Source organism: Pinus tabuliformis, chromosome 1_2 (genome assembly GCF_031772625.1).
Source record: "Pinus tabuliformis cultivar Carrire ecotype Pingquan chromosome 1_2, CPIR1, whole genome shotgun sequence".
In the NCBI taxonomy this organism is placed as follows: Eukaryota; Viridiplantae; Streptophyta; class Pinopsida; order Pinales; family Pinaceae; genus Pinus; species Pinus tabuliformis.
The window spans coordinates 1072416000-1072433090 of NC_142298.1; positions in this window are offsets into that span (position 1 = coordinate 1072416000).

Genomic DNA, 17091 nt, shown 5'->3' on the forward strand with positions numbered 1-17091 from the left:
GCTACAGGAGCAAAGGTCTCTTCAAAATCTATCCCTTCTTGCTGCGCATACCCTTTACAAACAAGTCTGGCCTTGTTTCTAATTACTTCTCCATTTTCATTCAATTTATTCTTGAAGACCCATTTTGTCCCTATGACATTCTTATCTTTTGGTCTAGGAACCAGTTCCCAAGTGTTGTTCTTTTCGATCTGCTCAAGTTCTTCATCCATTGCTTTGACCCAACATTCATCTTTGCATGCCTCTTTCACATTTTGTGGTTCAGTGGAAGAGAGTAATGCCAAATAGCTTGAAGCTTCTGCAATTCTTCTTCTTGTTTGTATTCCTGCTTCTTTCTGCCCCACAATCTGAGATTCTGGATGATTCTTTTGAACATATCTGGATGGAGTCTTCTCTTCTATTCTTTCCTGCTCCTCTGGTTCTTCTTTGGGTTCTTTTTCTTCATCATTCTGCCTTTGAGTGTAGCCTTCATCTTCTTCAATGTCTTCATGATGAGCTTGCCTAGGAATATATCCCTTCTCATCAACCACTACATCAATGCTGTCAACAATTCTGCCAAGTCTTTTATTGTAGCACTTGTATGCTTTGCTATGTGGAGAATAACCAAGAAGAATGCCTTCATCTGCTCTTGGTTCAAGTTTGCCAAGTTGCTCATCAGTATTCTTAATATAACATTTGCTCCCAAATATTTTGAAGTGCTTCACCGAAGGAGTCTCACCACTCCAGAGCTCATGAGGTGTTTGAGTGCTGTTTACTCGGACATTTGTTTTGTTAAGAATAATAACCGCAGCATGTGCAGCTTCACCCCAGAAAGTTGCTGGAGTACCTGATTCATCTAGCATAGCACGAGCCATTTGTTGGATTGTTCTGTTCATTCTTTCCACCACCCCATTTTGCTGAGGAGTTCTAGCTGTAGAGAATTCTCTTCTTATCCCATGTTCTTCACAGAAATCAAAAAATTCGTTTGAGGTAAACTCCCCACCTCTGTCAGATCTGAGGCACTTAATTTTGTGTCCTGATTCATTTTCAACCAAGGCTTTGAAGGATTTGAATTTTTCGAATGCTTCATCTTTGTGCTTCATAAGCCCTAACCAGACAAACCTGGAGAAATCGTCAATGAATAATATCAAATATTCTTCTCCTCGAGGTGTCCTTTTCCTAAATGGACCGCATACATCTGTATGGACTAGCTCAAGAGGTATGCTGGCTGATCCTTCCTTCTCTGGAAAGTTAGTTCTGGTTTGCTTCCCAAACTGACAAGATTTGCATATAGTGTTGTCTGGAATTTTGATATCTGGAAGACCACGAACTGCCTAATATTTGCATGCTTTCCTTATTTGTGAAAAGCTTAGATGCCCCAACCTTCGATGCCATAGCCAGTTTTCATCATCCTTGCTCAAATAGCATTGTTGTGGTCCTTCTTCAAATATGTATAGGTTATTTGGAGTCCTTCTTCCCTTGATCACTGTTTTACCTGTATCAAGATCACGAACACAACATCCATTTGATCTAAATATTACCTCTGTTCCTTGATCGCACATCTGACTGACACTCAGAAGATTATGCTTCAATCCATCAACATACAAAACATTTCCAGCTTTGACCTTCTCTTTCAATGGAGCCACACCTTTTCCTTTTATGGTTGCAGAGATATCGTTTCCAAAAGAAACTTTCTTCCCCTTTTCTAATGCGGTATATGACTCAAGCTTTTCTTTGTCCCTGTCATATGCTTCGAACATCCGCTGTCAATGTACCATAGACTTTCTTGACCTTCTGCATAAAAGGCTATCCCACATCTTTCTTGTTGTGGTTCCTTTATTCTCCATGTTCTGACATTTGAGTTTTGATCCTTCTGAATTGTCTTCCGGAACCTGCTCCTGCATTCAGAGTCTTCATGACCAAAGTTATTACAAATAGAGCATTCAACTTCATTTTCAAGAACCGAAAAGTTGTTATAAGTCCTTTTCATGGTTTCAGTCATTCTCCCTTGCTTTTGAGCTTCTCTAGTCATGATTGTCTTGTATGCAACACATTGAGCTACTTTGTGACCGAAGTTATGGCAAGAAAAGCATTGGCCATTAAAGAAACTTCTGCGATAATCAGATCTATCATCCAACCGATTGTAGCTTCTATTTATTCTTGCAGTAAATTGGGAAGATTTTACCTGTGGCTTATTGTAGCTTCTGTTTGTCCTTAAGGCAGTTTGTCCCCAAATTTCTTGATGGTCTTTATTTGTTCTTGAGGTAAACTGTCCCTGATTCACCTGATTACTTTTATTTGGCCTTTGCTCGCTTTTCCTTGCTGCATCAAGATAACTTTTAGAGGTAGAGGCTTGAGATGTTTCTCCATTATATCCAAGACCTGTCTTGATCAGAGGAGATCGCTGCACATTGATAATCTCATCCATGGTTTCAGATCCTTTAACAAATTTAAGATTAATAGCTTTTGTTTTCTCAATCTCTTTTCTAAGACCAACAATTTCACCTTCTAGTTTTTCAAGATGTTTTTCCTTTTCATCAATTTGAAATTGTAGAGTATCAATGATCATATTCTTTTCTTCTATACATCTCTTGAGTCTAGTAATTTCATCATAAAGGTTATCCACATCTATAGCATCCATATAATCATCATCTTCAAATGCCATTAACAACTTATATTCATTACCTCGTTCATCTTCATCACTATTCAATAGACCATCACTATCTTCATGAGTGTAGTAGCTTTTCTTATTTGCACTCTGTTTCTTGTTCCATCTAGCAGGTTCCTTTCCTTTATCCTTATAAGGACATTTTGCAGCATAATGACCTACTCTTCCACAAGCAAAGCATTTAAAAGGTAACTTACCTCTGAACCTTCCAGAACCCCTTTGAAGATTTCTGACAAAATTTGATTCTTCTTCCTCTTCTTCTGGGACGTGGCTTGCTTCATAATAATCTTCTTTTCCTGATGCCTTGAAAGCAGCTTCTCTTCTGTCTGATGGACCTCCCTTTCTCATTTCATAAGCAGTTAGAATTCCATGTAGCTGAGACATAGTAAGAATTCGTAGATTTTCCTTTTCTTCTATTGCAGATACTTTAGATTCAAACATGGGGGACAATGATCTTAGAACCTTTTCAACCACTATAGCCTCTTTTATTTCTTCACCCAAATTTTTCATACAATTAACAATCTCATCTACCCGAAGAAAATAGTTAGCCACACTTTCATCATTATACATCTTGAGAGTCTCATACTGAATCCTGAGAGTTTGAAGTTTAGCACGCTTTACCTGTTCATCTCCTTCATAGCTCGTGAAAATTTTGTCCCATATCTCTTTTGCGGATTTGTAGTGCATTACCTTCATGAATTCCGTTTGGGATATACATCCTAATAGGGTATTGACTGCTTTCGCATTTGTTTCATACTTCTTTTTCTCAGCTGCATCTGTAGGAGTAGCTGAAGGAAAAGCGTAGCCTGTTTCTACGATGTCCCAAACTTCTGTACCAAGAGATTGAAGATAGGCAGTAACTCTTACCTTCCAATAATTGAAGTTTGTCCCATCAAAAACCGGTGGCCTGATTGATGCTTCTCTCTCGTAGTTGCTCATGATGAACGATCTACCTTCAAGCGATTAAGCTTCTCTGAAGGACCTGCTCTGATACCAATTGTTGGAAATAATACTGAGAGGGGGGGTGAATCAGTATTATCAGATTAATAAAAAAATTTCAATGCTCAGAAACATATACGCTACTTCAGTTAAGTGAACCAGCGTGTACACGCTACTGTGTCTAAAGAAAACAACGTATAACCAGAAAAATTATAATTCAGTTAGTTTATCTTCAGTTAAGTGCATCAGGTCATTATTCACCATATTAAGAGTAAACAGATGCAGTATAACAGAACAGATCATCACACAAAAGCCACACACATGAACACCATGATATAAGGTGGAAACCCAATGTGGGTGAAAACCACCTGCTGCAAGTCGTCTCTATCTTTCTTTAATAAGAACTTCAGTTTACAATCTTTTGTACTGGTGCAGCCTTATACCAGTACGCAGGCTACAACCTGCAGAAGGCTTCAACCTTCTCTCGTTCTCCAAAATTCCTTGGAAGGGAGCTCCAACCCCCTTTGCTCTTGTACTATCTAAGATACTAGTACATAGGTGCTGGCCTACAATCTTCTTTCCTTCAGGTACCACTTTTCATACATTTTCAGACTGGATATTCCTGAAGCACAACATTACAATCTGAATACCACAATTCATTCAACTTCCATAGCAGATTACAAAACAACCAACAATCACTGAACCACTGAAACCCTGTCAAACCCAGTCACCAAAACACAGAGCAGACTACAGAACTCTGCAATAACAGTCAGACCCAGCTGCAACCCAAAAATCAAGCTCCAAAAGATATACGCTACTTCAATGAAGGCAACCCGTGTATACACACGGTTTTACCGAAGACAACCTGCGTGCAGATCTAAAAAGAATTTTTCATAACTTGCAGCTGTACCAGATATCAGTTATACCCAGAACATAACATTGCGTCAGTATGCAGATCTAGAAATACGCATAATCAACCATATAAAGATAGTTCATTTCAAACCATTTGATCCCGATCACTCCTTGGATCTTGTTCTCCATCAACCGATGAGATCTCTCCTTAGCTTATATCAAGCAATACATCATCAACCAATAACCTGCGTACTGGATCTAATACTTCATCAGATATTCAAGACTTTTCAGATACCCTTGCCTAATGATTTCCTTCTCCTTATATAGCCTTAGGCCTTGTTCAATACCAAGAGCCAAAACCATAGAAATCCAATACCATCATCTTCAAAACTAGGGATCAACACGTCCGTCGAGACACCAAGGTCCAAAACCATAGGCACAACTTCCAAGGAATAACCGCCGTGGACCAAAGATAAGTTTTCCACATACACGCGCTTTTACTGAAGCCAACCAGCGTGTACACGCGACTTGGTATATAGCGAACCTGCGTATACGCGACTTGGTATATAGTGAACCTGCTTGTATACGCGACTTGGCATATAGTGAACCAGCGTGTATATATTTTTCTTCATACTTGTAGACTGATCATCAATTCCTTGCTGCTATACTATGATTTGTTATCAGTGTGATTTGCCATCAAGGACAACACTTGTCTCATAATGCCAACAGTATATGCTATATCGCACAAAATGCACTGTCGACACTTTTTCCCTTCCTAAGACATTTACAAAGAAAACATGTATTTACAAGGGAAACTCTGCAAACAACCCTTTTTTCCACAATACGAACTTTGCACCCATTTTAATGATTTAACTTTATCACAATCGTGAATTGGCAATCCTGCCATCATAACGCATATACACCATCACCCCTTCCCCGACTCCGATCTCTGACTATCAGAGCGATAACACATGCTTTATGTTAAAATTCTTACACCATATAACTATCGGAAATATTAACTATTCAAGAATACAAAGTAATTCCTGCTCCGGACCGCATACGATAGATTTAAAATCTTATCCAACCGCATTCATACTATCATCGAGTCCACCTTCTCTACATTGCCTTCTTGCTCTCCGATAGCCTGGCTCCCGCTACGCCGAACTCTGATATGCGATAAGTAATTATCGTTGTTCATGATATCCCAATACTGCTAACCACTGTTACAGGCCCTTGGTACATCTGATCACTGATATGCGAATCAGTCGTGACCATTGATCTAGCCATGATCCAACGGCCCACGATTAATCGTTTCTCACTATGTGAAAACCTTCAAGGCACATTCTGATAACTTAAAAGGGACTCCCACCGATGCGACTTAATCTTGGCCATTGATCTTAATGATCCAACAGCTACTGAGCATCAAACCTTTACTTCTCGCTCGCCTCTCTTACTTGGGTTTTTCTGCGTTTTCAATGGTTTTCCTCTAGTTTCTTCAAGGGCTTCTTTCTTCCGCTGCACTGCTCAACTTCTCTAAGATTTACTCCCTCACTCTGTTACCTCTCCAGAGCTTCTCTTCGCTTCCTTAATTGGATTCAAAGACCCCTTTTTGATTCTTCTGAATCATTTTACACCTCTACGTATCCTTCAGAATTTTGCCTACAATCTCCTACAACAGAGCCTACAATTCAAGTAATTCATTCATGAAAACATTCTTCAATACTCTATCAAATTCAAAAATAAACTCTGAATATATATTAATGCAAAAGATAGATTACATTCGAGGCTCCTCGGTCTCGCTCACACACAGAGGCATGATTCGCAACATTTGTGGCCTCTTGCTGTTGCCCGTAGGCTTACATATATTTATATGGAAACATTGTATCGGATCATTGAAGGGTCCAATCAATCCTCTAACAAAATCCTAAAGCTCTACATGCATGCATATATATGTGGAAGACTTTATCCACTCTAGATTTCTTCTCTGTTTTAAAACAGAAAAGTCTCCATATCAGCTCAATGGTCCATATCTACTCTAATTAATTCCTTAAAGCTTTCTCTTGCTCCTAGAGAGTTGGGTTTGACTTCTACCACCCATGTTCTCATTTATTTATTTTGAGAAAATTTACATATTCTCCCACTATCTAATTAAATCACACTTAAAAGCCTAAATATTGCCTTAACTTGATACTTAGGAAAACTATTTTCTAAAATGCATGACCCCCTATGTCTACTATTTACAATGATTTTCCCTTGGGTGAATGGTCCTGCATCAGACTCCCAAAGTAGAAAATATTCATGATCTCCTGATCATGTGTCTTCTGGTCTTGGTCTTCCTGGATCACATACTTTATTCTATAACTATCCAGATGCCTTGTTCCCTTGCTGCCGCTGTATGTCTGCTGTCTTTCTCTCCATGTCCTTCTTCCTATCAATTAGGTCCAACTTCTAATTGGTCTTGCTTGCTGCTGCTACCATTTTCCTCGATTTGGACTGTTTCATTAGCAGCTCCCACATTTCTTCAATTTCTATGTCTAGCACATCTTTGGGCTAGTCCATATTCAACTTCATATTTCTTTGTTCCAGGTTGCTGGTGTTATCTTCTATGTTGGCTTTGCTTGCTGCCATTGTATACATTACCTCCACTTTTGATGTAGACATTGCCTTCTCTTTTGTTTTTCTTGTTATGCTAACTCCTGTGCTGACTCATGCTTGGCTTGCTGCCATTTTTGGTTTACTTGCTTCGTCCTTTGGTTTACTTGTTACCTCCCTATCATCCTTGCCCTCTTTCATGATTAAATCATGACTGTTCAACATTCTTTCCAGAAAATTAATTTCTCCATTCCATGGATTGATTTCTTCCATAGAATTCTCTTCTTCTCTCATCTTTATTTGGTTGATCACTTGTTCCAAATCTCCTCCAGCATTTTCAACAAAACCTGCGCACTCAAAAAACTTGTTAAAATTAAAATCATAAGGCTATTGTACCTTATTTCCCTTTGGCAACAATTTAGTTTGATCCTCTGTTTTCTCCTTCTCCTCTATCAGCAAATGAGTATGTCGATTTTAATTCTCATCAGAATTCATGAGATTGTCAATTAGTCTCTCTTTCACACCATCTATTCTAATGATGTCTTCCTGCATAGGTTCACAATAGTGAACTTATCCTCCTTTAACCTGCTGTTGGTTATCTTCACTTTGAAATTGTTTGATTCCTACCGCCTCTTTACCATCTTCAAGCAAATTCTTCTCAATCTCTCTGATCATGTAATCATACTCATTCATTATTTTTAATGAACCTGCAAACAAATCATTACCTCTTCCTGTCTCCATGGCTACTTGAGACACATATTCTTCTTTAGAAACTGCAACTGCAGCTTCTGTTCTACCATCAGGTTCTCTCATCATTTTCTCCTGCAGTTTAATCTCCTCTTCACACATAGTAAGAACTTCATCATAATGCTCTCTTCTTCCAGCTTCATCCTTCACATGTCGTCTTACAATATTAAAATATTGTCTTCCTTTGACCCTTATAATTTCAAGGTCCTTCTGCTGTAGCAAATCACTACTTCCCTCATTCAAGAGGTCTTCTCCATCATATTATGTTATCCTAGAGTACTCCTCCAGACTTTTGACATCTTCCAAAGACTGTCCATCCTCTTCAAAACACTCATTTGTTAGTGTTTCTTTTCCCAAGGTTAAATCCTTTGCATAGGGTTCCTCCTTCTTCACATCTTTCAGTAGATGTCCTTCTTCCCTACTGTCTATCTCGACACTTTCCATGGCTATCACCAATGTGTCTATCATCATAATGAATTGATGATCCTTTACTATGTTTCCGGCTAACATAGTATCTTCCTCAATTTTTCCTTCAGTCCCTTGTTGTTTTAAATCATTCATATGGTTCAAAAATTCTTTGATAGTCTCTTCTTCAATCTCCTCAAGCCCTTCACTTCGTTGCTCGATATCTTTCTGTAGTTGTATATGAGATCTATCTATCTCATATTTTTGCAGAACAGAATTTTGATTCTGCTGGTCTTCTTCCTTCTTCATGATAATTTCAAAAAATTGTCCTTCAACTGAAAATATACACAAATTTTCGGATTTAAAATCATCAGAACTTTTGGTCTCACTTGAAGTTTCAGTCTTCAAGTCTTCATCTTCAATCAAAATCTTCTCATGTTTTTCTGAAGTATCCCAATAGTCCATGAGATCTCCACTTCATCCCCATTCTTTAGCTTCAATGTAATCCTCACTTTCTCCAAGAATTTCTCCTTTTTCTGCTTCACAAATGGATTCTTCCATTTCTAACTCAACTTCCTTGAGTTTTTCCTTCAGCCTCCTTACTTGCTTTTGTTGTAGCCTACTTTGCATCTCATTCCATTCCACTGCCTTCTTCCTCAAGGCCCAACCTAGTCTTTGGCTTTCCTCAAGCATTCTCCTTAATGCATTGAGTTGTTCCTTTAACTCTGCAACTTTCTTGTCAATTTCCTCTTGACTCATCTTCTTGCCATTCACCTTGGCATCCTTCTTCTCATATCCTCTATGTGGCTTCTCTCTGAACCTCTATTACGACTATCAGTAGTCATCTTCTTCTTTCTTCATGAGCTTCTTTACAACAAGCCTCTGCAACAGCTAGTCCTCCTCGCTACAATATTACCTCACTTAGTCTTTTGGTAAGCACGGGTCCTCTGTCTGGATCCTCTTCTTCTTCTTCTTGAGCAACACCTTTGCTCCTTCTAGGCTTTTTCAATCTCTCACTTCCTCTTGAGAACACTTCAGTTGTCCTCTCTATCCAATCTCTTGTTAGATTCTTCAGGTTCACTGCCACTTCTCTTTTAGAGTATTCTCCTTACTCTATCTTCAAGAACTCACCTGGTTCTTCTCTCACAGCTTCTCTTGCTGTCACCTGTGCATTAGTATAAAAACACACATTCTTAATTTAAAACAGAACATAACATATTACCTCACCTTCAAGACCTCAGCATGATCTTGTTTCACCCATTCTTCTGCACTTTGAATGGATTGTCCTCTGTTTTGCCTCCAAGTCCTCTTTCCTTCATAACTTTCATTAAGCAATCTTGCTTTCTCCTTCCTTCAAGGAATCCTCTATTCCTTCCAACTCCAAGCCTCTGCTAGAATGATACAATCTTCCAGAACTTCAAAAGTTCCCTCTTATAGATTACAAATATGCTATGATAGCACTAATGATGCAGGGTCCTGGCATAGAACCATCCTTTTCCAAACTGATGCCAGGGTAACACCCACACATATACCCACAATATGCATTTCTTCAATGCATCTACAACTATCCTAGGATATTTAACTCAACGAAGGAGCCAAATCTACAAACCATAAATGGTCAAGTGGCCATCTTACACAGTTCCTTTATAACAGAAATTCAATCACCCCACCAATACTTCCTCTCAGGACTCAACCTATCCTTATAAGCCTTCTTTTATTACAAGCTATCTCAAATCTTCCTTTCAGGACCTTTAACTAGACTTTATTAAAGTCTTCATTCATAATCCTTCTATCGGAATTAGAACCCTTCAGAACCTTTTAAATCCTTTTATCCATGCACATATAACCTTTCCCTTCTAAACCTTGGTTAATATATGCTATATCGCAAAAAAATGTGTTATCGGCACTTTTTCCCTTCTTAACTCATTTGCAAAGAAAACATCCGTTTATAAGGGAAACTCTGCAAACAACCCCTTTTTCCATAATACAGAATTTGCACACATTTCAATGATTTAACTTTATCACAATCGTGAATCAGCTTCCCCACGGTCATAATGCATATACACCATCACCCCTTCCCTGACTCCGATCTCTGACTATCGAAGCGATAACACATGCTTTATGTTAAAAGCCCTGCACCATATAACTATTGAAAATATTAACTATTCGGGTATACAAAGGAATTCCAGCTCTGAACCGAATATGCCGGATTGAAAATCTTATCCAACTACATTCATACTACCGTCGGGTCTGCCTCCTTTACGTTGCCTTCGTTCTCTCTGATAGCCCGGCTCCCACTATGCCGAACTCCGATATGCGATAAGCGATTTATTGTTGTTCAGGATATCGCAATACTGCTAACCACTACTACAGGCCCTTAGTACATTCGATCACCGATATGCAAATTAATCGTGACTGTTGATCTAGCCACGATCCAACAGCCCACAATTAATCGTTGCTCACTCTGTGCAAACCTCCAAGGCACATTCTGATAACTTAAAAGGGACTTCTACCGATGTGACTTAATCTTGGTCGTTGATCTTAATGATCCAATGGCTACCTAGCGTCAAACCTTTACTTCTTGCTTGCCTCTCTTACTTGGGTTTTTCTGCGTTTTCAATGGTTTTCCTCTAGTTTCTTCAAGGGCTTCTTTCTTCTACTGCGCTACTCAACTTCTCTGATCTTTACTCCCTCACTCTGTTACCTCTCCAGAGCTTCTCTTCGCTTCCTTAATTGGATTCAAAGACCCCTTTTTGATTCTTCGAAATCATTTTATGCCTCTACATATCCTTCAAGATTATGCCTACAATCTCTTGCAACAGAGCCTACAATTCAAGTAATTCATTCATGAAAACATTCTTCAATACTCTAACATAGTCAGAAATAAACTTTAAATATATATTAATACAAAAGACAGATTACATTCGAGACTCCTCGGTCGCGCTCACACACGCAGGCCTGATTCTCAACATTTGTGGCCTCTTGTTGTTTCTCGTAGGCTTACATATATTTATATGGAAACATTGGATCGGATCATTGAAGGTTCATATCAATCCTCTAACAAAAGCCTAAAGCTCTACATGCATGCATATATATGTGGCAGACTTCATCCACTCTAGCTTTTTTCTCTGTTTTAAAACAGAAAAGTCTCCTTATCAGCTCAATGGTCCATTCCTACTCTAATTAATTCCTAAAAGTTCTCTCTTGCTCCTAGAGATTTGGATTTGACTTCTACCACTCATGTTCTCATTTATTTATTTCTAAAACATTTACATATTCTCCCACTATCTAATTAAATCACACTTAAAAGCCTAAATATTGCCTTAACTTGATACCTAGGAAAACTATTTCCTAAAATGCATGACCCCCTATGTCTACTATTTACAATGATTTTTGCTTGGGTGAGTTCTCCTGCATCAGATTGTGGGATGAACAAGAATGGTGATGCCAATCCCATGTCCCACCATATACGCATAACAGAATTTAACAATAAACGTCATGAAAGGGTTAGACAAAATTCAAACATCATAAGCCATTTTTAATAGACAACAATTAAAGGGATTCACCTGTTGGTCGACTCTGGTGAGGAAGATGAGTAGCATAACACTCTTAGACTGGAAGGCCACAAAAAGGACCACATGATCTCTGTCATAGAAACCTAAATTTAAATAGCTAACTATAATTTTTTAGGGTCACCATGAGATCAAGAGAAAGGAAACACAGTAACCTAAGATACATGGATGACAGAACTCTGACAGAAGGAATGAACTCGCCAAGGGGATGTCATCGACAGACTTGGGTTGTGATGATGCCTTTCAAACATAAGGAAGCAACATTCCATAGTAAGGAATGAGGTAAGATACATCATATTCCCTTCGTGGATGTCACCTGGATTGAGTATCAAAGGTACCCATCTATTAGGTTTTATATCATGGGAAAATCATAAGTACAGAAGAAAACCCAATTTTACCCATGTGGCTATTATAGTATTTACCTCACCATGAGACCCTCCATTCAAAAATGTTTGTATTCTATTCACTAACCACTGAAGCCTCCCTGTCAACCCTACTTTAGGAACACGCTGAACCCTTAAGAAGTTAAACCAAAAATTTGCTACCATAATAACAATAAGGGTAGGGGTCGAAATGATAAAACAAAGGAGGGTTGAGCTCTAAATTACCTGGTAACATGATGAGCATTGTAATTTACTTAAAAACTTAGGATGCGATGACAAATGTTGTAAAATAGGAACAAGAAACCCCTCCTACACAAGACAACATTGATCAAGTCTTAGATTGTCGGTGGTATGGAATAAAGGTGTTGAGGGTTAAGGGTTATGATAGAGTTTACTGGTGGCCTCACCAGAGGCCACCTGAAGCCACGGAAAAATCCTATGCTCTAGATCTGAAGTCACCAAAAGAAAATGAGAGACATGAGTAGGCTAGAGGAGTTAGGGTTTCTTTGAAACATTCCTGAGCCATTGATCGAGCAAGGGAGGATCTAGGACATTTGCATCCTCTCACCTCAAAAACAATGAGGGACCACGTGACCATGCATACAAGGCACATTGGGAACGCTAAGGTGTGGTTTGAGGATCATGCCACATGGACTCCTCCCTTCAACTTTTTGCTTGTTTATTGGCTTCGGAATAGTGATAGTTGATGTATAGTGGACTCTCGTTTGACTCATAAGGTGCCTTATGTTGAGTAACCTAGGATTCATTGGTTAGGGTCTCTAATTAAGAACTGATAGGGAGAGAATAAAGTGCCTTAGTTCCATCAAGTTGTAATAGGGATTAGATTAGTGGTAAATAGTATTAGATAAATTATTCACATGGTAACCTTATAAATATACGTGTTGTGAAGTAGAGTGAATGGTTGTATTAATAAAAACTATGGAGAGTTAGGAATTGCAGTGGGAAGGAAAGGGTAGTGGAACGAAGGGGGTAATTAAAAAATCCACATTTCATGCTAGTAATAGGACCTTAGTTGGTTACAGAGTAAAACAATTAATTCAAATCGTATGAATATACATGACTTGAAGTGCTTAAAGGATCCATGGAGAACCAAGTTAAGTAAAGGAAAATGTAGTTACATTAGCATCATTGGGAAGATTTTTTTATTTTTATTTTTATTTTTTTATAGTGAAAAGGAGGTATGTTATATAATGATAATGTCACAATGGATTTCTTCTTAGATTCCCATGAAATCACACCAAAACAAACATGGAACATATAACTAGATGTGCTCTTCCTATCATCCAAACTTCCTACAAAATGATATCTATATATCCAATCAAATCCTTCTTCTTTGTGCTTGCATACATTATGCCACAATATCTAGTTACTATTATGTATCTCATAAATATTTTTCATGCTCACCAATGTGCGCCTTTTGGATTCTCCATAAATATGGAAATCAAACTCACTCCTTGCATAATATCTGGTCTTGTAGTTGTGAGATACATTAGGATGACAACCAAACTTTTGAATAGATTTGGATTGACATCTGATCCTTCATCATCCTTGCTTAACTTTGTACCTATTGCAACTGGTGTAGGGACAGGTTTGCAATGCTCCATCCTAATCTTTTCAACAAATATATAACATATTTATTTTGGCAGATGATTTTTTTTTTTTTTTTCAGATTTCTCAACTCCTATGCCAACAAAATATTTCATGAGACCAATATTTTTCATCTCAAATTCTTTCATCATGGTTGGTTTAAATTCATCTAACTCAAGATCACCCAAAAAAATCTTAATCCACATATAAACAAATAGTCAAAATATGTCCATGCTCATTTACCTTTGTGTATAATGTAGGCCCAGTACTTCTTCTGCAAAATCCATTCTTGATCATGTAGCTGTAGATTCTCTATACCAAGCTCTAAGCACTTGCTTGAGTCGATAGATAACTTTCTTCAATATGTAAACTTTATCTTCTTTACCTTCAAATTCATAACCTGGAGGCTGTTGCACATAAATTTCTTTTTGTAGAATTCCATTCAAGAAAGCTAATTTCACATCCATCTAATGTAGTTTCCTTTTTTTATGAGATGATGTTGCTAAGACTTCTCTTACAATATCCGATCTGGCTATCGGAGAAAATATTTGTCTAAACTCTATTCCTAGTTTCCATGAGAATCCTTTTGTCTTCTACACCCATTTTACACCAATGAGGGTTTTATCCTTTGGAAAATCAACCAAATTTCATGTATCATTATTTTCAATAGCTTCAATTTATTCATCCATGGCTTGCACCCAATTTGCAACTCCCATTGCTTCTTCAAACGAAGAAGGTTGGAATGACAACATTAAAAAGTTTGAACTAACATCCAAATCATCATAAATACCTTTGAAACTTCTCATTTTTCTCTTACTATTTCTTGATTCATCACTTGTCTGACTGCCAGGAGAATTCAAATCTATTTTTATGCTTGAAGATCCATGCTTCTCAAAAAAACTTGGAGTCCTTGTTGGCATGACTATGTTGATATATACTCTTTTGACCCCTCCTACTCATTTTCATCTACATCATCCTCTTCCATCAGTAGTGCTTGTGCATCAACTGTTTTTTCTACAATCCCATTCAATGACTGTTGTTCTTTAAACACAACATATCTACTAATTATTGTCTTCTTGGTGACAGGGTTATACAAGTTGTAAGTGTTTTACTTATCACTATAGCCAGTAAATATGCATTTTTCACTTTTATCATCCAACTTATCTCTTAGCTCTTTATGCACATGTGCATAGGCTATACATCCAAACACGTTGAGATGAGATACACTACAACGCATACCTGAACATGATTCTTTTGGTACTATGTTAATCACCCTCTTTGTAAGAGATTTGTTTATCATGTAAACATCAAATGCAACTACCTCTTCCCAATACTCATTAGACAAGTTTCTTCCTTTCAACATGCTCCTTTCCACGTTCATAATTTTCATGTTCTTTCTTTCTTCTACACCATTCTCCCATTATGTGTATCTAGTTGTAAATTGTCTTCTGATTCCATGTTGTTTGCAGTAATCATGGAATTCCTTTGAATCATATTCTGCACGATGATATGACCTCAATACCTTGATTTTCCAATCACTTTGGTTCTCTGCTAAGGCTTTGAATTATTTGAACATTGCAAAAGTTTCATACGTTTGCTTCAAGAAGTAAACCCAAGTATTTCTGCTATGGTCATCAATGAAGGTGAGGAAGTAACAACTTCCACTAATCGATTGTGTCCACATAGGTCCACACAATTTTGTATGGAGTAACTCAAGAGGTTTTATTTCTCTGTATGTAACTCCCTTTCGAAATCTTTCACAGTGTTTCTTTCCAAATATGGAACACTCACAAGTACTAGAACGTTATTTGATGGGACTTAACCCTTTAAGCATTTGTTTATGCTACAACAATATTAAACCAGAGAAGTGCAGGTGTCCAAACCAAAGGTGCCATAACCAATAATCATTAAAACATGAAACTGAAAAGAACTGACCTAATCATTGTAATTCATAATTAGAGGAAAGATTTTGTTCCTTATCACCTACACCTTTGTTATCAACTACTTTCTTGGGGTCTTCTCATATATAACATACTCTTTTCCTTGAAAAATAACTTTGTATTCCTTATACGTTAATTGAACAACTCTTATCAAATTATGTCTGAGACCAAGGACATAATATACCTCTTATATTGTCTTCGTCTCCCCCTGCTTGGTCACAATTTTAACAACCCCTTTTCCATCTACATCCATAGTCTTTTCAATCCCTATCTTTACCTTTGTCTTCAAAGATTGATCCAAATTTGTAACCTAATTCTTGTTTCCTTTCATGTGGTTACTGTAACCACTATCTAATAGCCACACATTATCATAAGCTTCATGTATGGTATGGAAAGCTAGGAACATGGAGTTAGTATTCTCTATAGTGACATTAGTTGTCTGGTTTCCTTGATCAGCTATCTTGTTCCTGCAATCATAGGCATAGTGACCAAATTTATTACAATGATAACATCTCACATTTGATTTGTCAACTCTTTGATTATTGTTGAAGATTTTGTTGTTGCTTCACTTTCATGTTCATGCTCTTCTCTACCAGATATTTGAGCATATGATCTTCCACCTTGTCCTGTTCCTTGACCTTTGTCTTTTGAAATAGAAATTTGACTTTTAAAAACGGTTTCTAAAGTGGAATCCTTATTTCTCTCTATCCTTGCCTCATGGGCTAGAAATGATCCCATCAACTCATCAACTATTAACATTTCCAAATCCTTGTCTTCTTCTATGGTTGCTACCACAATGTAAAATTTGGTAGATAAAGATTTGAGGACCTTCTCAACCATTGTTTGATATTTAATATCATCACCATAAATTTTTAACTGATTTACGACAATCATGACTTGATTCATGAATGACTCGATGTCCTCGATCTCCTTCATCTGGAGACTTTCAAAATCTCTTCTAGTCTTTTGCAACTTAACAATATTGACTTTGGCCATATCTTTGTAGCTTGTCGCCAAGGTCTTCCTGTTGTCTTTATTGAAGACGCGATTATAATTTTCTTGAACACTCATCAGTCCATTCCTTGTTGGATAAGTTGCAACGCTTGTGTATTATTCTTATTTTCTTTCTTGCATTGTTTCCTCTTTGCATTAGCGAGGATTTTTTCTTCTACTTCATTCATAGGTTCTCAAAACCCATTCGTGGCATAGTCTCAGACATCATGCGCCTTCAACATGGTCTCCATCTTAATAACCCACAAGTCATAATCCTTCCCTGTAAATGATAGAAATTACGATTAAAAACATAATGAAATCATCTCAAAAAATAATTATCTTCAAATAATTATAAAAACCTAAATTTCTAATTTCATAAACTTTACAAAAGCTTTATAAATAAAGCCCTTATTATT